This window comes from Budorcas taxicolor, chromosome 6 (genome assembly GCF_023091745.1).
Source record: "Budorcas taxicolor isolate Tak-1 chromosome 6, Takin1.1, whole genome shotgun sequence".
Taxonomy (NCBI): domain Eukaryota; kingdom Metazoa; phylum Chordata; class Mammalia; order Artiodactyla; family Bovidae; genus Budorcas; species Budorcas taxicolor.
Window position 1 is genome coordinate 1509814 of NC_068915.1, and position 22890 is coordinate 1532703.

Sequence of the window (22890 nt, forward strand, 5' to 3'; positions counted from 1 at the left end):
GTGTGTGTGTGTGTTCGCGTGTGCGCGTGTGTGCCCAGGATCCTCACAGAGTCTTGCTCTGTTTCATGTGCAGTCTCTACTATGGCCAAGCTTCCATTTTGAAATCTATTTAATGCCACGTTTTTCACTTTTTTGTAAGCTTTGTTGCTGATTTTACTGATCAAATGGCCCCAAGTCTCGTGCTGCTCAGCATTTCTACATGCAAGAAGGCTGTGCTGTGCCTTTTAGAGGAAACATGTGTTAGACAAGCATCATTCAGGAGTCAGTTAGACTGCTGTTTCAAGTTCAGTGTTAATGGAGCAATAATGTATATTTAAAAAGAATCTAAGACAACACAACTTGACTCTCCACATATGTGGCATGAGAATTAAGGTAGCCCGGTTATTTTTAAGGAATAGAAGACTCAGAAAATGTCCTTGTTACCTCCCCCTTAGCTGCCTAAAGAATTTAGATAAAGGGCCTGTTCCTGGTACAGAGCAATCTTCAGAGATATGTGCAAAAAATATGGGCTGGGTGTGGTGGCGTAACAGGGCAAGAGGGGTAACATCAGAATCCACCCTGTGTCCCACTGTTTCTGCATAGCCCAGAAAACATTTGTTTACCGACATTTGCTTTTCCATCTCCATGTGAGAGTGGTTTGAAGTCCCAAACCACTAGCCCCAACATCCTTTTTTGTCTTTAGCTGAAGATGGTATTTAAAGTGAGGGTTTCAGTCATTTTGGGGAATTACTTTTTTCTGGGTCTCTCCTGTCTATACATGTTATTAAATTTTATTAGATTTTCTCTTGTTAATCAGTCCCAAGTTAATTTAATTTTTGGATCAGCCAGAAGACCTAGAAGAGTAGAGGAAAGTTTCCTCCTCTCTGACAGTGTCTTTCAAATGAAGCAGACTTACAACAAAGTTATTTATTGATCAGCTGGGGAAATGTGACCATGTGCTAACAGGGAGTTATTTCAGTGTTTTTCCAAGAAACAAGAGATTTGGTGTTTACTAATTCATGTTCAGTGACTGTTCAGAAACTAACTATACTGCCAATGACAAGAATTGACTATGTTTCTGTCAGAGGAGTGTGTAATTTCCTTGGTTCTGTCTCATTGCAGCAAAGATTTTAAACAGAGGACCAGTGTTACAGCTCAGTTACAACTCAGTTTTACTGGGCAAGCAAAGGAAAGTACACCCTCAACGTGTGAGGACATACCCACCCAAAAGGAGAGGCCTCAGTCTTGGCTCCCTCTTTTTACAGGTTTTGTCTCCTCCCCCCAAACCTGCCCTATGCAAATTGGGCTAGCCAAGAAGGGGGTTTGTTTGTTTCACCTGAATTTCTAACTTCAGTCTGTGAATTTTTTTTTTGTTCCATTTTTGTGTTTTTGTTTGTTTGTTTGTTTGTTTGTTTTTTCCCTTCCTTGTATTTTAGCCACTGCCACTTTGGTATCCTTTTTCCTATTCTAACTACCTAACATTCCCCCTTAAGAGATAGGAGGCCCAATTCTTTGGGAATAAGGACACTGAGGCCTCTCTGGCTACTTCCTATTGATCTGGGACAGCGAGGGTCATCTGGTCTCCCCCTCTTGCTAGTCTCAAGCCTCAGACTCCTTATAGTGGTGTCCATCTAAGGGTGAGTGATATTTTCCATGATTGGGTATAATTTTATATATCTTTGTTGAACTGGCACTGCATGCTGTAGCTTGTTGACCTGGGAAGAGAAAAAACGGGTTAGACAATTGATAATACATGGAGGAAGCAGCATCAATATGGTGATAATGGGGATTAGTAGAGGCATTTGCCAACCCAAAATTCCCCCTCGCCAGGAGAAGGATCCCCAAAGAGAGATTGCAGCCACCCCAAGAACTCTCCAGATCATTCTTTGAGACGCCGTAGGATCTAAATATTTTTCTTGAGGACTGTGAGACTTGCTTTAACTTGGCTGGAGGTATTTACCGAGAAACAACATGTCTCATTCAAGATGGCTCAAGTCCCTCCTTATTCAGGGATCAGAACATCTATCTCCTGTCTGTTTTAGAGTACAACCCGTGTCAGGCTGTATTGGCTCTTTAGAGCTATCCTGAGAAATCTTATCCCCAGAAACTTAATTTTGGGAGTATTCTTTAGAATGGCACTCATTTGTAGTCCTGAATATGTATCTGAGATCTACAAGGGGCTCACAGGTGTATTGAGTGTCCTCTTTTGTTTTCTTCCTCATCTTAACTTCTGAGTAGTGAATCAAGGAGTCATGCCCGGTACCTTGACTGCTGTGGGGGTAGAAATTATTAAGGATAAGGGTCCTTCCAAGTGGACTGGAGTTGAGCCCTTGGGGACCAATCTTTCCAGACTCTGATTAGGACTTGAGTCCCTGGAGCATATAGTGATGGCTCTTTAGAATCTTTTGGGTCCTGGTTGACACCCCACAAGTGCATATTTTGTTGGAATTGTCCAATGGCTATGGTATAAGACTGGTGGGGGGTAACTGGAGGGTCTGAGCCTCTACCTCTAGGAAGAGGTCATTGACATAAACAGAAGTTCTCCCACACAGCATCTCATAAGGACTAAGACCAACTTTTTCTTTAGGGGATATACGGGTGCAGAGGAGAGCTATTGATAAAGCCTTCTTCCATCCCAGGCAAGTCTCCTGGGTTATCTTTTTTTATCGCTGAGTTTAATAATTGGTTGGCTCTTTCTACATTTCCTGAAGACTGAGGCCTCCAGGCACAATGGAGGTAATAAGTAATGCCCAAAGCTTTAGAGACCTCTTGGGTGACCTTAGAAGTAAATGATGTCCCATTGTCACTTTGTAATGAGCTGGGCAGACCAAATCTCAGAATGATTTCATGGAGAAGTTTTTTTACCACCTCCTCAGCCTTCTCAGTCTAAGTGGGAAAGCCTTCAATCCATCCTGTAAATGTATCTATCATGACTAGCAGGTATTTATACCCTTGAGAAACTGGCATCTGGGTGAAAGTCCCTCTACCAGTCCTCTCCTGGGTAGGCCCCACCTCATTGGACAGGCTGGGCCAGCTGGGATGTTTGAGCTCCTTGGGGTTGTTTAATTGGCAAATGGGACAAGAGGAGACCATGTGCCTTATAGTTATTTGGAGGCATGTTCCTCTGAAGGACCTTTCTAGTAATCCTTGGAGGGCCTTTTCCTCTAAATGAGTAATGGCCTCTATGGAGTTAGCCAACATTCACTGGAGGTTCCCAGGCAGAAAAAGGAGCCCCTCCTTGTGGAACCACCCCGTATTATCTTGTTGAAAGCCCCTCACTGTTAGCTTTGAGTCTCACCTTCAGTATACGAAGGAGTTTCTGGCAAATTGATCTGTGGAACTAGAGTGGCAACCTCTTTGAGGCCCTTGTTCTTTAATGTTGCTCCCTTAGCTGCCTGATTGGCTGCTTGGTTCCCTCATGCCACTTTTGTGCTCCCTTTTTGGTGTCCTTTACAATGGGAGACTGAAACCTCAGTGGGCAGATGGACTGCCTCCAAGAACCTAAGTATTCCATCACCATATTTTGTTGGGGACCCTTGGGTGGTCTCTTTCTTTCAGAATAGTATGTAGCACCAGGAAGGCATACTCAGAGTCAGTGTAAATGGCTATTCCTTTTCCTTTTCTCACCTCTAAAGCTCGAGTCAGGGCTATGAGCTCAGTTAATTGGGCTGAAGTACCTGGTGGTAAAGATTTAGCCTCTGTGCTCTCGAAATTGGAGACTACTGTATATCTATCTCTTCTTTTTCCATCTAAGACAATGCTGCTTTCATCAGTGTACCAGATTTCCTCAGGATTGGTCAGAAGATCTTCTGACAATCCCTCTCGGGGTTTTGTCCAATGGTCCAAGGTTTCTAGACAAGAATGAAAGGGAAGAGAGCCCTTGGGGGTAAGCAGGAGGGTAGCTGGGTTAAGAACCTCTCAAGGGGATATAGTCAGGCCTGGGTTTTCCATTGGCACTACTTGATATCTGAGGATCCTTTGATCAGACATCCATAAATGTCCACCCTCATTCAGGATTTGTTTCACTAGGTGGCTGGTAAAAATAGCTAATTTGCTCCTGAGAGAGTTTTAAAGCCTCTTCTATCAGGATTTCAATAGCTGCAAGATTTCAAAGACAGAGAAAGATCTCTTTCTAACAAGGGAGTAGGAACTCAGGGACCATCAGAAAATGGTGGGAAAATATTTGTCCTTCCCAACAAAAGAGAAGTGTTCATGTGAATCTTTTTGTAATTGTGTTTCCTGTAGCACCCAACATGGTACAGGTTTGGAAGATGAAGACTCCAGAGTAAAAAGTCAGCACAGAGTAGGTAGCCCCTGTGTCAACCAATAAATTACCAGACCTACCTGCCACATCCATTTGCACCCTTGGCTCCAGCCCTGCATTGGTTATCGAGGTGAGCTGCCTGGAGCAGGCCATTCAGTCCTGTTGAACCGTCATGAGGGAAGGCTTCACACTTGACCTTGAGGATCTTGGGTTCCAAAGGAAGAGTGCTGCCCAATGTCCAAAATGATGGCATTTGTGGCAACCCATTTTAGGAGACTTGCCATGGTTTGTACACTCTTTGGCCAAAAGTCCGCCTGTCTACAGATTAGGCATTTGCCTTGTGCTTAGTCCTTCAAGGACTCGGGGTTTGCCATGTGGTTTCCCTGGAGAATGGCCAGCATCTGGGCATCCCCAAGGTCTCCAGTATGACCAGTGCTGGGTAGAATTAAGGGGTTTTTCAACAATGGATAGGAATAGATATCATGATGTAAAACAATCCAAGTCTGTACCTTGAGACTGGAAAACTGGAAAAATAGCCATAAGACTTATCCTCTTCTTGCCCCAAGGGAATTTGAGTCATTGATTTCTTCCCTTAGTCTTCCATAAGTGCAGCTTAGCAATACGTGAACTTCCAGATGTTCAAGCTGGTTTTAGAAAAGGCAGAGGGACCAGAGATCAAATTGCTAACATCTGGTGGATCATCAAAAAACCAATAGAGCTCCAGAAAAACATCTATTTCTGCTTTATTGACTTTGTCAAAGCCTTTGTGTATGTCACAATAAACTGTGGAAAATTCTGAAAGAGATGGAAATTCCAGACGACCTGGCCTGCCTCTTGAGAAACCTGTATGCAGGTCAAGAAGCAACAGTTAGGACTGGACATGGAACCACAGACTGGTTCCAAATAGAAACATGAGTATTTCAAGGCTGTATATTGTCACCCACTTATTTAACTTATATGCAGAGTATATCATGAGAAACTCCAGGATTCAACAATATGTGACCCATGAACTTCCAGATGTTCAAGCTGGTTTTAGAAAGCTTGGCTAATTTTGAGCATTACCTTACTAGCATGTGAGATGAGTGCAACTGTGCAGTAGTTTGAGCATTCCTTGGCATTGCCTTTCCTTGGGATTGGAATGAAAACTGACCTTTTCCAGTCCTGTGGCCACTGCTGAGCTTCCAAATTTGCTGACATATTGAGTGCAACACCCTTAACAGGACCAGATAACCTACTCCTTTGTCATTACTTCTGTTATTACCTAGAATATGTCTATGGCAATGAAATGTTTACCATTGGAGATACCCTAAGATGCACTTATGAGAAATGCTGGGCTGGAGGAAGCACAAGCTGGGATCAAGATTGCCAGGAGAAATATCAATACCTCAGATATGCAGATGATGCCACCTTTATGGCAGAAAGTGAAGAAGAACTAAGGAACCTCTTGGTGAAAGTGAAAGAAAAGAGTGAAAATGTTGCCTTAAAGCTCAACATTCAGAACACAAAGATCATGGCATTCGGTCTAGTTGCTTCATGGCAAATAGATGGAGGAACAGCAGAAACAGTGGCAGACTTCATTTTTGCGGAGCTCCAAAATCACTGCAGATGGTGACTGCAGCCATGAAATTAAAAGACACTTTTCCAAAGGAAAGTTATGACCAGCCTAGACAGCATATTAAAAAGCAGAGACATTACTTTGTCAATAAAGGTCTGCCTAGTCAAGGCTATGGTTTTTCCAGTGATCATGTATGGATGTGAAATTTGGACTATAAAAAAGCTGAGTGCCGAAGAGTTGATGTTTTTGAACTGTGGTATTGGAGAAGACTCTTGTGAGTCCTTTGGACTGCAAGGAGATCCAACCAGTCCAACCTAAAGAGATCAGTCCTGGGTGTGCATTAGAAGGACTGATGCTAAAGCTGAAACTTCAATACTTTGGCCAACTAATGCGAAGAACTGACTCATTGGAAAGACCCTGATGCTGGGAAAGATTGAAGGCAGGAGGAAAAGGGGACAACAGAGGATAAGATGGTTGGATGGCATCACCGACTCAATGGACATGGGTTTGGATGGACTCCAGAAGTTGGTGATGGACAAGGAGGCCTGGCATTCTGCAATTCATGGGGTCACAAAGAGTGGATATGACTGAGTGACTGAACTGAACTAAGGGTGAGAAGAGTATTTGAATAATAAGCAGTGTGGAGCAACATTGCCTACAAGGGGGCAGGGTCCTGGTTGTAGGAGTTGGCAAGTGACTTAAAAACAAATTGATAACAGGCAACAGACCAGATGTTCCATAAAAGTGGTGCGGAGATTTGATCAGGGTGTTTGTAGGTTTACGAGAAGGGTGGTAAAGATTTGGGCCCAAACAGCCTGCAGGACTAACTCCCAAGTGAAGTAGCAAACACCGTCTCTGGAAGCCCAGTTGCCCTTGAAGGGCTGTTGCCAACAGATGGACTCCCAGCAAGCATGCCTGTCACCTGCCCTAGTGGGTTCACTGAGAGGTGCTGTTGACACGCATGTTGTAGGAAACATGGAAGATGAAGGCCTAATATCTCGAGGGATTGGATATTATACAGTAGTTCCCTCCCAAGGGCCAGTTATTTTCTGGTTATCTTGCCAGAATATTGTAGAGGCAACATTGTGGGCCCAGACAGGGCTTAGGAAAAGAGCATGAAGCAGGAGGAAATCATTCAGGACATAACTTTTGAAAGAATGATATAGCCCTAGGGCATAGCATAAACCCTTTAAAATTAAATGAGTTCAAGATGACAGACAAGGCAAATTCCTAAACCTTGATCCTCAATCTGTAAGCTAAATGACACACTCAGAGGTGCCATGACAGTTCCAAGGCACAGGCACTATCAAAAGTCCAAGGAGTGGGTGGTTCCCCAATTGTTGCAATGATCCTCCCACTCATTAGCAAATGAAATCACCCAGATCATAAAATACAACCACACCGCATTTCATGGCTGCCACGCTCACCCTCTGCAATGGCCCACACTCTTGGTGTGTGCCTCTCTCTGAATACAAACAAATCTACCTCTTGCCTATTGCTGTCTCTCTCACTGAATTCTTTTTGCAATGAGACATCAAGAATGAGTTTCCTTAGGTCCTAAAACCAAGCACTGTGAGTTTTTGCTGGGCTTGAGTTGCTGCCAGGAATGACTGAGTTACTAAGCACATCACAGAGTCCCTGCTACATGAGTTCGAGTCCCAGTCTTAGGTAAACGGTTTCAAACGCAGCTTTCAGAAATGGAAAGATGATGATCCACCCAATATTTTATAAACAGTGGCATAGATGGAGAGAGGAGCTGAAGGATGGAAGGAAAAAGCAGTGGGAAAAACATGCTGAGGAATCCCTTTCATAACTTGCTGGAAAAACTGCTAAATGCCTGACCTGTGCCAAGAATTTTCATTGGCCTGATGCTTGGCACAAAGGAGGTTATGGACAGAAGAACTCTCACCCACTTGGGAAAGAGTTACTAGGGTGCAGCAGATAGCAGAGACTTCGAGACACACCAGGGAGTATCCCTTGCCAGAGTCTCTCAATTACACCTACTATCACCTGCCTGTTCACAGGGGAACCGAGGAAACAAGAAATGAGAGATTGTAAAAGGATTAAGATTTTGTTAGCCATATGTCCTTCCAGCCATAGGGGCAAGGCCCTTCTACCTTAACTGGAGGTCTTCTGGAATCAGGCAGCTGTGTGAACTTTCTGCCAAGAGTGTTTTTGCTGTCCAAGTTTCCAGCATACTAGGCTTCTTGTCACTTCCACTGTGCTGGGTTTCCTCCACCTTCAGCTTCCACACTGTGAGTTTTTACCGAGTTGGGCTTCTGCTGTGCTCAATCTCTGCCTCATTGGGCCTGAGCTGAGCTTGCTCCAGCCAGGTTACATCTCAGATATGGCACCAGACATGTCAGGGGAGTGTATAATTTCCTCAATTCTGTCTCACCTCAGCAAGGATTTGAAACAGTGGACCAGTGTTACAGCTTGGCTACAGCTCAGTTTTATTTAGCAAGCAAAGGAGAGTACACCCTAGAGGCATGAGGGCGGGCTGACCCAAAAGGAGAGGTCTCAGTCAGTCTTGGCTTCCTTTATCTATATGTTTTGTCTCCTCCTCCTTGAGCCTGCCCTATGAAAATTTTGCTAGCCAAGAAGGAGGTGTGTTTGTTTTACCTGAAGTTCTTACTCCTGTCCATGGATCTTCTTTTGTTCCATTTTTGTGTGTGTGTGTGGTTTTTGTTTTTTTTTTTTTCCTTTGTTTGTCTTTTAGTCACCACCATTTTGGACTCTGTTTTCCTATTCTAACTACCTAACACTTCTAAACAGTTCAAAACTGTTAAAATGGAATATTGATAATCTTTTAAGATATTTCTCAGTTCTGTATTTTATTCTGCCAAAATATAAATATTATATATAAAGATTTAGATACATATATTTGATTGGGAATATGGAAATTAATAGAACACTTTTCATAAATTTATATTTTACAGCAAATAAAATGTATTTTATTTTCTGTCCATGAAAATCCAAATTATTTGCATAAAACTGCAAAATAATGTATTCATTGTTATGGATCTTCCAAATAATGAGTCATTAAAAGTGGCTTGTTTGTTGAAATGATTCTTAAACAATGTATTTTTAAGTGTTTCAAGTGATTTTGTCATGTTTTATCCCATAAACAATAGAATATTGCATGTGTGCTTTCCTTACCTGAGTTTGTATCTTAAAAAAAATAATAATAATACATTTATTTATTTGTTGATTTGGCTGTGCTAGGTCTTAGTTGCAGCATGTGGGATCTTTAGTTGTGGCATGCAAACTCTTAGTTGCTGCTTGTGGTAGCTAGTTACCTGACTGGGGATGGGATCGAACCTGGGGCTCCTGCCTTGGGATCATAGAATCTTAGTCACTGGACCACCAGTGAAGGCCCTGAGTTTGTATCTTTAATGTACATCCATTTCTGAAACTCATTCAGTATTATGAACAGTTCCTTAATGCTTTCTCAGCCTTTATTTCATTTGTTCAAATATTTTTCTCTATAAGTATTTCTGAGATAATGTTACTGTTTGTATCATTAGCTAGGAAATCTGGGAGAGAAGCAAAAATAAGAAATAAAATAAGTCAAATGAAAGCAGTGAGTTTTATATTGGTTTTTGTAGGAACTATTGAACAGAAGTATTTGAGACACCTTCTTCTGTCTAGATCTGCTGCTCTTCAAAGAGAAACCACATGATGAATTAGTGATGTTTATCTCTGTTTGCATCAGAGGACTCAACACATGACATCTTCTTAATATTTAATATAGATCATTTTAATAATTTGACAAACACAGGCTCTTCATTGTTTTAAGAAACATTTAATAAACCAAATGAATTTAAGTGTATAAAGGGGGGATAAGATAACGTTTCTGTGATAAAAAGTTATAAGAAAGGAAGAGTAATCAGGGGAAAGGCTGAAAACTCCTTAGAGACCCTGAGCTAGAGCCACTCAGCTGAGCACTTTCAAATTCACAACCCTCAGAATGTATATGAAATAAGAAAAATGTGGTGTTTTAGTTTAGATTTCAGAATCCAGACAATGCTACCTCCCTTTGAGTAAAAAGCCATGATTGGAAGTGAAGGAAGATGGCAAAATGAACAATGGCATTTTCTTTATGTCAAATTCTGCATATTACCAGGTTTCTTGGCTAACAGCTTTGGAGAAGAAAGAAAAACAGTAAAGAAATTAACTATAACTTAGAAAATTAGAATTAATTTTCTAACTAGAACTTAGAAAAGTAGAATTTAGAAAAAAACTTAAACTGAGGAGGTTCTGAATCTCAGCACTTACATAGGCAAAAAATACTAGGACAAAATTTAAGATTAGGATCAAGAATTTTCCTGGAATATAGGTTGGTTTGTAGTTGAAGGGGAGAAAAATATACCTGTTTGCATACAGATTATTTTAAGCATTTTTGTTTGTATTTTTAAGAAACAGACACAGGGGAAGTTCTGAAAACTGAGTATAAGTTACCATTTAGTAAGAGATGTTAACATTTAAAAAGGAGATCTACTTTTGGAGGATGTCTCCCTCTCTGTACCAGGATGACACTAATTTTCGAGAAACTTACCAACTAGAAGGCAAGGACTAACAACTTTACCCTCATTTTCTATGCTTTTCTTGGTAACCTTCCATAACTGACTTTCCTTCTCCCAACATCTTTTGTCTTCAAGCTGTAGGAGATATTTAAGGTGGTGGCTTAGTCCATTTTAGGGTGATATTTTGTTTTCCTGAGTCTCTCACAGTTATACTGGAATTCTCAATGCTATTAAACTTCTTTTTGATTTCCTTCTGTTAATCTGTCTTTTTACTACAGGTGTATCTCAACCAAGAAGCTGGAAAGGAAGAGGGAAAATTATTTTTCTTTCCCACATACTAGGTCTATGCTTGTTGTTCAGCCACCAAGTCGTGTCTGACTCTTTGTGACCCCATGAGTTGCAGCATGCCAGGACCACCCGTCCCTCAGGTAGATCTAATACATAAAAATTAATATAAAGTGAATGCAATGTTATCAGGAGTGAGTTAACGATCTTGCATATTTTTGTTCTGTAGTACCATCTAAGACTTGGAATTTGAGATACAGGAAAATAGAGAATATTTCCACAATCATGTGTGTGGAAAATACAGAAACTAAGTTGGATGCCCTTTTATACAGTTCATGAGGTTCTCATGGCACGTATACTGGGGTAGTTTGCCATTCCCTCCTCCAGTTTTGTCAGAAATCTCCACCATATCCCATCTGTCTTGGATTTACATGGCATGGCTCGTAGCTTCATAGAGTTACACAATCCCTTTCACCACAACAAGGCAGTGATCCATGAAGGTGGAGCACTGAAGAATTGATGTCTTTAAACTGTGGTGCTGGAGAAGACTCCTGAGAGTCCTTTGGATAGCAAGGATATCAAATATTAAGGGAAATCAATCTTAAGGGAAATAAACCCTGAATAATTTTTGGAAAAACTGATGCTGAAGCTGAAGCTCCAGTATTTTGTTCATCTGATATGAACAGCTGACTCATTAGAAAAATTCCCGATGCTGGGAAAGATTGAGGACAGAAGGAGAAAAGAGCATCAGAGGATGAGATGGCTGGATGGCATCTCTGATGCAATGGACATGAACATGGACATTGGGCAAACTTCAAGAGATGGTGAGGGACAGAGAGGCCTGGCATGCTGCAGTCCATGGAGTCACAAAGAATCAGACATGACTGGTGACTGAACAATGATAAGCTGGCTGTAATCAGGAATGTTTTCTTGGAACATTTACAATATGCACATGAGGAGAGAGTGATCCGGGAGAGAGAAAGGAGAAGACTGGAGGGACAGTCTTTACTTAAAGCATGTAAGGAGAAAGAGGTGTGAAGAAATGGAAATCAGAGCTAAACTGTAGAAGGAAAAAACAGAATAGGGTGTTACAAAATTATGGATACTTCAGCTTGGTTCAATATATAATAAAACTTAACTTGATATAAATTCACATGTTTGATCTTACTCTTGGCCCAGCAAAGACCACTAGAATCTCTTTGATTCAGTATTACTGCTGGGTAGAAATTCAGATGCTGAGGTAAATAAGGATTTTGGTAAAGGTAGTTTAAGTGGAAATATTTCCTATTTTGTCTAATACTAAGAATCATTTTTTAAAAATTATTTATTTATTTGGCTGTAAGAGGTCTCAGTTGGCGTGAGGTTTCTTTTATTCCAGCATGTAGACTCTTTAATTGTGGCTCAGGGGCTTAGTTGGTCTGAGGCATGTGGAACCTTAACTCCCAGACCAGGAATCAAACCTGTGTCACCTGCATTGCAAGGCTGATTCTCACCCATCGGACCGTCAAGGAAATCCCTGATTCTGGAAATGATGTCTGTATTTAAGTTACAATCTTAATGAAAATCGCATCATTTTAATTGTCTACTTCAATGGATTTAAGTTATTAAGGAGAATTAGTCTAATACCAGGGAATACCTTGAAAAAGCTTATTCCAAGTAAATCTATTATCTAATTCATCACCTTTATCTTTAACTGTTCCCCTTAGAAGTACATTAAAAGTTGTTAAGGGGAAAAGGGACAAGTAGGCTGAAAATCTGTATTGGTCATTTATTATCATATCATACACATGTCAATAAATTAATTTCATTGGCTAAATCAAGGTTTTAATTTTATTGTTTTTATGGTCATCAATAGCCTCTTCATAATGGTGAAAGAAGAGAGTAAAAAAGGTGACTCAAATTCAACACTTTAAAAAAAAAAAAAAAACTAAAAAATCTAAACTAAAATCATCTCATTTGGTCTCATCACTTCATTGCAAATAGAAGGGGGAAAAGTGGAAGCACTGTCAGATTTTATTTTCTTGGGCTCCAGAATCACTGCAGATGGTGACTGCAGACATGAAATTAAAAGACGCTTGCTCCTTGGAAGAAAAGCTATGACAAACCTACACAGCACACTAAGAAGCAGAAACATCACTTTGCCAACAAAGGTCTGTACAGTCAAAGCTATAGTTTTTCCCGTAGCCATGTACAGATGTGAGAGCCTTAACGAATTGATGATTTTGAACTGTGGTTCTTTAGAAGACTCTTGAGAGTCCCATTGACTGCAGGGAGACCAAATCCAGTCCATCCTAAAGGAAATCAACCCTGAGTATTCATTGGAAACACTGATGCTGTAACTGAACTTCCAATACTTTGGTCTCCTAGTGAACTGATGCTGAAGATGAAGCTCCAATATTCTGGCCACTTGATGTGAAGAGCTAACTTATCAACACTGATGATGGGAAAGATTGAAAGCAAAAGGAGATGGGGGCAGTAGAGGACAAGATTGTTATATAGCATCACTGACTCAATGGACATGAATCTAAGCAAACTCTGGGAGACAGTGAAAGACTGGAGAGCCTGGCGTGGTGCAGTCCATGGAGTCACAAAGAGTTGGACATGATTTAGTGACTGAACAACAATTCATTCATTTGGTGTTTCTTGCAAAATGCATCATAGGAAAGATAAACATGTATGATATTATATTTTTGTAGGTATATACTATAAATAACTCATTACTTTATTCAGCATGTGCATACATTTAAGGTATTACAAAAGGTATTAGAAGGTTATAAATTAATAGTAAATATTTTTCTATTCATTATCCAGATATAAATAGTTCTAGCTTGTTAAACCATCTTATAGCATCCAGAAGGTAATTTTTATCCTTTAAGTATTTTTTGATAGGAAACAACTCCAGGGAGAATTTCCCAGATGTTGCCTGCTGCTGCTGCTAAGTTGCTTCAGTCATGGCCGACTCTGTGCAACCCCATAGATGGCACCCCACCAGGCTCCCCCATCCCTGGGATTCTCTAGGCAAGAATACTGGAGTGGGTTGCCATTTCCTTCTCCGATGCATGAAAGTGAAAAGTGAAAGTGAAGTCGCTCAGTCATGTCCGACTCTTTGAGACCCCATGGACTGCAGCCTACCAGGCTCCTCCGTTCATGGGATTCTCCAGGCAAGAGTACTGGAGTGGGGTGCCATTGCTTCATCTAAATTTGTAGCGTCACATAGAGCTCAACTGATAGAGACATTCCAAAAAGAGATATTTAAGGTAGGTAAGCATGAGAAACGCTGGGCTGGAAGAAGCACAAGCTGGAATCAAGATTGACAGGAGAAATATCAATAAGCTCAGATATGCAGATGACACCACCCTTATGGCAGAAAGTGAAGAGGAACTAAAAAGCCTCTTAAGGAAAGTTAAAGAGGAGAGTGAAAATGTTGGCTAAAAGCTCAACATTCAGAAAATGAAGATCATGGCATGTGGTTCTATCACTTTATGGCAAATAGATGGGGAAACAATGGAAACAATGTCAGACTTTACTTTGGGGGCCTCCAAAATCACTGCAGATGGTGATTGCAGCCATGAAATTAAAAGACGCTTACTCCTTGGAAGGAAAGTTATGACCAACCTAGATAGCATATTCAAAAGTAGAGACATTACTTTGCCAAAAAAAAGTCCATCTAGTCAAGGCTATGGTTTTCCCAGAGGTCATGTATGGATGTGAGAGTTGGACTGTGAAGAAAGCTGAGTGCCAAAGAATTGATGCTTTTGAACTGTGGAGTTGGAGAAGACTCTTGAGAGTCCCTTGGACTGCAAGGACATCCAACCAGTCCATTCTAAAGAAGATCAGCCCTGGGATTCCTTTGGAAGGAATGATGCTAAAGCTGAAACTCCAGTACTTTGGGCACCTCATGCAAACAGTTGACTCATTGGAAAAGACTCTGATTCTGGGAGGGATTGGGAGCAGGAGGAGAAGGGGACGACAGAGGATGAGATGGCTGGATGGCATCACCGACTTAATGGATATGAGTTTGAGTAAACTCTGGGAGTTGGTGATGGACAGGGAGCCGTGGCATGCTGCAATTCATGGGGTCTCAAAGAGTCGGACATGACTGAGTGACTGAACTGAACTGAACTGAAGCATAAATTTGAGCTTCCCTGGTGATTCAGTGGTAAAGAATCTGTTTGCCAGTGCAGGAGACACAAGAGACATGGGTTTGGTCCCTGAGTCAGGAAGATCCCCTGGAGTAGGAGATGGCAACTCATTCCAATATTCTCACCTGGGAAATCCCATGGACAGAGGAGTCTGTTGGTCTACAGTCCACGAGGATACAGAGTTGGACTCAACTTATCAACTAACTAACAACCAACAAATCATAAATTAACAACAACAACAAGAAGTCTTTAGAATTAATGTAATATTTGATTTGAGAATCCTGTTATAATATTCATGGAGCAAGTAAATTATAAGTAAAACCTGACTGTCTTGTAAATTAAAAAGTGATTCTATAGAAGCAACATTTAGATTTTAAGCATAGTTTTCTTTCTTGGTGGTAATGACACTGGCATATCTTTCCTCATGTGTGTGTGTGTTCAATCACTCATGTCTGACTCTTTGTGACCCCACAGATTGTAGCCTGCTAGGCTCCTCTGTCCATGAATTTTCCTGGCTAGAATACTGGAATGAGTTGCCATTTCATACTCAAAATGTCTTTCCTTAAATTTCAACAAACATGACTTAATTTTCAAATATATCAAATGGAAGAGACTTTCTTTTTTCCCCCTACAGCCTGAACTGACCAGGAAAGTAATATCTCAGGATCTTTTTGGTTGAACTAGTAGCAGAGGAAAATGACCCACTGGGAGGGACAGAATACACAGTTTAAAGTCATGTATGGGGACAGGCTACTCAAGGCTTGGATCTTAAAATTGTGCACATTATCCCCAGGCACCAGTCCTGCTGTATTGTGGCCCCTTAGGGGTCACATCCAGGTGTGTCATGAAAGGTAAACAGAGACAAACCCTGTTAGATGCAAGAGGGAAAAATGAATAGAAGGCAAGCAGGGAGTTATGCACGCAGATTTTGGTCAGTGGCAAAGTTCTTGACCAAAGTTCTTGACCCTAAGTTCTTCCAGGGGGACACTTTAGAGATTTAGAATGTTGAAGACAATGTCAGGACACTATACCCAGACAGATTATATCATTTGTCAGTTTTATAAGACTGTAATTTGTTAGCAGTAAGAGAGATTGGTTATTGATATCCTGTGAACTGAAGGGCTGTTATTTTAGAAATAAGAAGAAATTGTTATGGAAGTTGTATCCCAGCTAAGAATTAGAGAGTAGACTTGTTGATAACTTTATTTTTGTAATTAACAAAGACTTAGAAGAGATGGTTAAATACCAAATACTCTATTGTGATTTTGAATCCAAGAATACCACTTTTCTACGATCTTAAAAACCTTCTCCAAATGCCAGAGTTATCTGGGTGAATCTCGTGTTAACCATGCAATAAGCTTTATAAAATGGGCCATAGCACACATTTGCATGCATGCATGCATGCTCAGTTGCTTCAGTTGTGTCTAACTCTTTGTGATCCTATGGACTTCAGCTTGCCAGGCTGTTCTGTCCATAGGATTTTCCAGGCAAGAATACTGGAGTGGGTTGCAGTTCCCTCCTCCAGAGGATCTTCCCAACCCATAGATTTAACCTGTGTCTCCTGTATCTCCTGCATTGTAGGAAAATTCTTTACTCCTGAGCCACCAGTATGTGCATATATATATATATATATATACCTCCCAGATAGCTCAATTGGTAAATATATATATATATATATACATATATATATATATATATTTCTGTGTGTGAATGATTGTGTAACTAAAGCATGTTGCACTGAAACTGAAAATACAGCTTTCTGTTGTATGAGATTTCTCAAATAATCTTTGATCAATCAAGCAAAAGATAAATTATTTTACAGGCACAATCCAATATACCAATTAGAAAACATTTTTGCTATGATATCATTGAAGATGTACATTTTTCATTTAGTATATTAAGCATATTATTCATGAGTTAGAAGAACCACATATTAAATACATTATTATCAGAGAATCAATAACTCTTTTGATGGCTTCATATCAGCCATGGATGATTTTGTGGCATAGGAATAGTGTTTCTTCAAAATATGACAAACAGGAATTTGTATTTTTTGGATTATTGGTTATATCTGTTAATATAAATATGCATGTATCTGATCCTTGTCATGTATTTTTTCTTGTCATTATATAGTCTTTTGTCATCATGAGACATTATATACTCCTCTGTGTGTGTGTGTGTGGTAAGATTTTATGTATACAAAGACACCTATGTAGATTCAGCTATGGTCCTAAGAATATTATTTAAGTATTTTTAAGCATTGTGAAGAATACATGGTGTTTTATAGCAATGAGCATAAATGTATGTTGATAACTCTTGATTTTAACCTTCAAAAATTAGCAAGCATTTCTGCTTAGCATATGAGTGAAGACAGTGATTAAAGCCAAAGATGATGAATGAAAATGATGTTGCTTGATTAAAATTAGCTTTTACTAAAATTAGTGCTGACTGTTCTTTAAGCACTAATCAAGCTTGCCACATAAGTTTCTGCCTCCTTTTCTTTAGAGTAGACTTTATGTAAATGAAATAATATGATGATTTAATTCCCAAATTTCTCACTGGTCAGTCATTCTAGTGTATGTTTTATGATATCGTTATATGAGCTAACTCAAGACATTTATTGATAATATGACTAATAGGTCATTCAATCATTTTCATTACAATTATAGAATTAGAGCATGCAAGTTGTCTATCATCAGTCATAAGTCCACAAGTTGATCTGGTTTTAGATTTAAGAACTTACTTTTCTGTCAGAATGTATTTTTCTCATTTAACATTTATGAATCTGACTGATAATATTAGAAAAGGGTACAGGTAAGAGAACACCTTTTTTCAGTAGTTTAATGTTGGGCATTTATGTGTCATGCAGACTGAGAGCTATGATCAAAAGACAAGACATGTCCTCTAAAGCCATTAATTTGGATTCCCAGCTTTTAGTCTCATACTGCACATAAAAATGCCCACACATATTTATGGTTCTTTAATTATGTTCTCACTTAGGAGTTTAAGTGTCCAGCACTTTACAATGCCGTTTTCACGTGTTTTTGCTGGGTTTGAAAGACAACATATTAACTGTTACTAAATTGGAAGGATTACACTCTATCTTTTTTCTCTTTCCATACAGACAGCAGAAGTATATTCAAAGGGAAAGGGGAATTTGAAACTACTAAGAACCTAACAGTCGAGATTTCTAAATTTTAGTGTACTTCAGAAAATAAATTGACCAATTCTCCATTAACAGAATTATAAAAGAAGTCACATTATGATGTGTCAGAAATATTGTGGAAGAAAATTGTGTTGAGGCTAAGCTCAATGACTTTTATTCCACATCAAAACTTTGGAAAATCATTCTTTCTTCTTTTAAAAATCTCTTTTATGCTTTTTCCCCTTTCATGAGAACAACATAGAACTAGTGGTGGAAATAGACTTTAGACAGAATTTTTGCTGTTCACTTTATTTATTTATTTATTTATTTATTTATTTGAACTTTAAAGATCAGATTTATTGAAAAAAAAACAAACAAACAAAAAACAAAGGATGGAATTTTACATCTCAAGACATCTCCCAGTCTACAAATTACAAATCATTTTCATAGAAGATATTTTTGTACAAATTTTACATGTAATGAGGAGCAGGTCATAAATCCCTGTTTGTTCTAACAGGGTGGCAGAGTAGAGGAATGGGGTGGAGGGGAACAGCTTTTTTGTATACATCTATTTGGAAGGAGTAGACATGAAGAGGGTAAACCCTACCTTTTCAACATCTATAGCAAATGGTTTAAAAAAAATACCCTCTCAACCTTGGGTATCTCTAAAAGCCACTTCCTTGCTGCTAGCCACTCCAAGCCAATTATTTAAAGTTACCTCACTTGGTATATCCTTTATGTCCACTGGGTAAATGATTCATTACGCTCACTCCTACAGCACTCATAAACCAACACCCTGCAAGGTTGGACAGGGTCTAACCTAGGACTGATGGGCAAACAGTTTGCAAATAAGAGACCAAGGTGTCTTTTCTCTGTAGGTACCAATACTGCCCATAAGGACACCATCTGTTGAGCTGACAGTACCAAGGTGCACATAAAAGTAGGCAAATAAAGCTATTGTGTTGCAAGAGAAGCAAGAACCTTGTTAAATTGTTCTCCATTATCATTCATTCTCACAAGGAATGCTAAAAAATAAAAAGAACCAACTCCCCCCCACCCAACATTGGTCTAGGCCACATTATAAACCCAAACATTAGTGTGGGATTTCAATGCAGAGATGGAAACTTTTTGAAAAAGCACACCCCCAACACCAATCAAGGTTGTAAAAAAGGTTTCCAACTTAACCACACGCACCACTTAAGACTGATAATTCTAAAGTTTTCTGAGGTGCAAAAGGGGTCAAAGCAGCAGGAGCAGGAATGGCCGGAGGGAAGGAGTGAGACTCAAGACATGAAGGAGCCAAGAATCGCTTAAGAAAAGCAGTAATGATTCCTCACTGGACAGCCCCTGGAGGGCTCTAGCGGATGCCTAGGAGATCAAGAGTGCGACCAAAGTCCAAGTCGTCTGTGGGGAGGAAACAGGAAAGACTAGCACGAGGAACCTAAGATGATGACAGGAGTGTGAATTTTCAAAACTTCAAGATTTAAACAGAATGTGGATTTATCTGAACTTTCAGAAGGGATAGTGTTTAAGAAAGTGTGAAACCAGGACACATAAAAGATCTGGGAATTCCCACGAACCCTAAGTGCTTCCTGCTTACTGGAGGTCATATACCATTTTCTCTATTACTGGTGCAAAATAATTCACCAAAACCCGAAGCTTCTTTTTCAAACCACGATTTCCCCATTTATTTTGGTCACCAAACAGTCCTATTCTTCAGTGGCCTGTAGACTCACTTCCACCTACCCCCCTGTGGGGTATAAATGAAGGAACTCCCCGTAGGCTGGCCCCAGTAACTCAGAACTAAATGAGCGGAGGGGCTGGCAGCCTCCTGGAGACTAAAACATCAGAGAGTAAACCTACCTTGCCAAGAATGGAGAATTTATTCAGGTAATATTTGAGAATTTATGTATGCCACAACAGGATAATAAGAATTAAAGGTAGGAACCTCACTCTTCCTTATACCTGTCTACTGCCCAATTAGATTTCAGACACTGCATCACCGTCACTGCATTTTGCTAAACGGAGGCCCCTAGGCACTAATCACACAGGCAATTGCATGTGTCATAAAAACACACTACAACTTTTCCATTTAAAGCTGTACGTCTTTTTCTCTGGCTACACTGGTGATTCTCCTGTTAGTTCAATACTTTAAAGGCTGCAGCGGCATGCAAAAGAATTTCATTTCATTTAGTGGTTTTTTTTTTGTTTGTTTGTTTTGTTTTGTTTTTGTTTTTGTTTTTTAAGTTAAGAAAGGTCTCCAGGAGATGGTGAGTTTTATTTTATCTTGTCTGGATAGAGGTTTGATTTGCTCTCAAATGTTCCAGGGTGGAGAGAGACTCGGAGAAACCACAGAATGCAGAGGTCTATTCCATGTAATCTCCCTCATTTTCATCTTCACTGTCAATGTCGAGAGTAGCATATTTGCTTGCAGAACTGAACTTCGAGGCTGGATTTTCTTCACCTGTCTTTGGCTCAGGTGCAGATCTGGAGTCGTGACCCTTTTTGCCATCTTTCCTGTCTGCCTCCTTCCAGTGGTCTTTGTTCCCTCCATTTCCCGGACCATGGCTGGAGTTCCCAATTTGGCATTTTGGGGCACTCACCCCGTCTACTTTATTTTCATCTTTCCTTGCTGATCCTTCCTCAGATGGTTGAGCTGGAACTACTTTCCCTGCACCACTTGTAGGGGACTGCTGCTCTGTGTCTGAGCTCTAAGATCGAGCAGGAGGGTTAGAACTTCGCTTCACCCAAGCATTCTACTTTGGTGGAGGGGATGGCATTACCTTTAGAGGCTGTTCAGGTTTGGGAGGCTTAGAAGTTGGAGACTGACAGTCTTCTTCTTTATTGGGGGTTTCATTTTCTAGAGACTTCTCACTCTCTCTTCTTCATGCATTTCTGCCAGATGTGGCTGAGGTCCAAGTCTGTGATGACTCACTTCCTGTCCTCGATCGTTCCCGTTCCTGAGTTTCTTCACTTTGCCAGCTTCGGTGTTTCTCCTAAGGCCGTCGTTCTAGTTTTGGCTCATCCAGCTGGCGCTGCAGTTTCTCCTGTTCCTTCTGCAACCGCTCTTATACTTCTCGTTCTCTAGCAGCTGTGTCAACAGACTTTGCCCCTCCAAAGGTAGAGGCTACACGACTGGATTGGGAAGTGCTAGCAGAGGAATCATCTTCCTTAGGAGTACTCTGAGGTTTTAGGTTCAGTTTGGGTCTTTGGGGGAGGACCTCTATCATCCCGCCTATAATCATCCTGAGTGTAATCATCTCTGGAACTCCAGGACCGGTCATCTCGTCTGTCGTATCTGTCTTCATAGCGGCCCTCACCTCCTCTGTAGTCGTCATCCCTACGGTACCCGCTACCGAACGCTCTTCTGCCACTGCCTATCCTGGAATCGTAGCCTCTGTCATAGTTTCTGCTACCTCAGTCATCATAACGATCCAGGCCCCCGTATCGATCCATGTCCTGGTGTGGGCCATCACGGTAACTGTCCCGATACCCATCACGATATCCATCTGAATCGTAACAATCTCTATACTTGTCTCCAAAGCTATCATCACCCCTTCTAGGCGGGTAATCATCAAAGCTGTCTGCAGCAGGACGGGCCCTCCAGTCTGTATTTGTTTTGTCAGAATCACGATTTCTATCTATCTCGGCCAAAAGAATAATCATCCCTGCCTTTATCCTGTGCTTGATCAGCAACGTCCACTCGAATTCTGTTACCTAGAGACTTCGTTGAAGCTCAAGGCACTGTGCAAGGAATCCAGGTCCTCAAACTCAGCATAACCAAAACCTTTCAATGTCTCAGGATTGCTGGGCTCACACAGTAAATGCACCACACTGATATTTAATCCTCTAAAGAATTCCTTAATGGAGTCTTCTGTCACACCATAGGGCAGGTTCCCTAGAAAAGCAGTGTAGGGTGGAGATTTGGGAAGATAGCTCTGGTCGATATTGGGTTCCCGAGCAGCCCGTGGAGCAGTGGGCAGGATGGAAGGGTCAATTGGAGGTGCCCTGCACCCCACGCCAGTACTTTTGCCTGGAAAATCCCAGTGACGGGGGAGCCTGGTGGGCTGCTGTCTATGAGGTCACACAGAGTCAGACACGACTGAAGCGACTTATCAGATACACATCATCATCATTACTAGGCCAAGTGGTTGAAACATCCCCTTCCAGATCGTCTGTTTCATCAGCCCAGCTGACTGGTTTCCGGGAATAGGTGCTGCCTCCACCAATCCCTCCACCCTCAGCCAGAAAGTCTGTTAGGGAGATAGTCTTCCCCTTCTTATTCTTCTTTTTCACTGAGGCCGCCATGTTGGGAGAGGGAGAGAAAACGCAAAGGCTGCTCTTCACTTTAAATCTCAAACTTTTGTATCCATTCACATCTTGTTCTCCAAAGTAGAATTCCTTAACCATTTGTGTACTATTTTTATATATGAATTATTCCTTGTAGCAATGTTTTCAGGGACAAGATTATTCTGATATTTCAGGAATTCTAAAATTTTAGTACTAGTTTGAAACGAAGCTTCATTATTATCTCATAAATCAATACACTAAGCAGTAAAAGAAAATGTACATTTAAACTCATTACCAAGAGTAAGAATAGTAGCTTGTATTATTTTTTTTTTTTCCTGTATAAGAATTACTCTCAAATCTAGCAACTCAGAACAACCTAGGAGGGTCTATTAATGACTTGGTGGTTCTAGCTAAGAGCCTCCTAATGCAATTTTAGTCAAGATGTAGCTTTGGAAAATAGATGACCTAAAAATACATTTCTCCAAAGAAAACATAGAGATGGCCGGTAGGCACATGAAAAAATTCTCAGCATCAAATAGATAAATGAAGAGCAAAACTACAGAGAGGTAGCACCTCATACTGGTCAGAATGGCCATCATTAAAAAGTGTACAAATAGCAAATGCTGGAGAGATTATGGAGAGAAAAAGCCTTCTATTGTTGGTGGGCATGTAAATTGGTACAACCACTATGGAGGATAGTGTAG

The 22890-nt window shown here is 40.5% G+C and overlaps 1 pseudogene; it reads right to left on the reverse strand.

The window, feature by feature from the left end:
* Positions 1-20262: 20262 nt before the first annotated feature.
* LOC128049937 (eukaryotic translation initiation factor 4B-like) lies at positions 20263-22204 on the reverse strand (annotated as a pseudogene).
* Between the last annotated feature and the right edge of the window lie 686 nt (positions 22205-22890).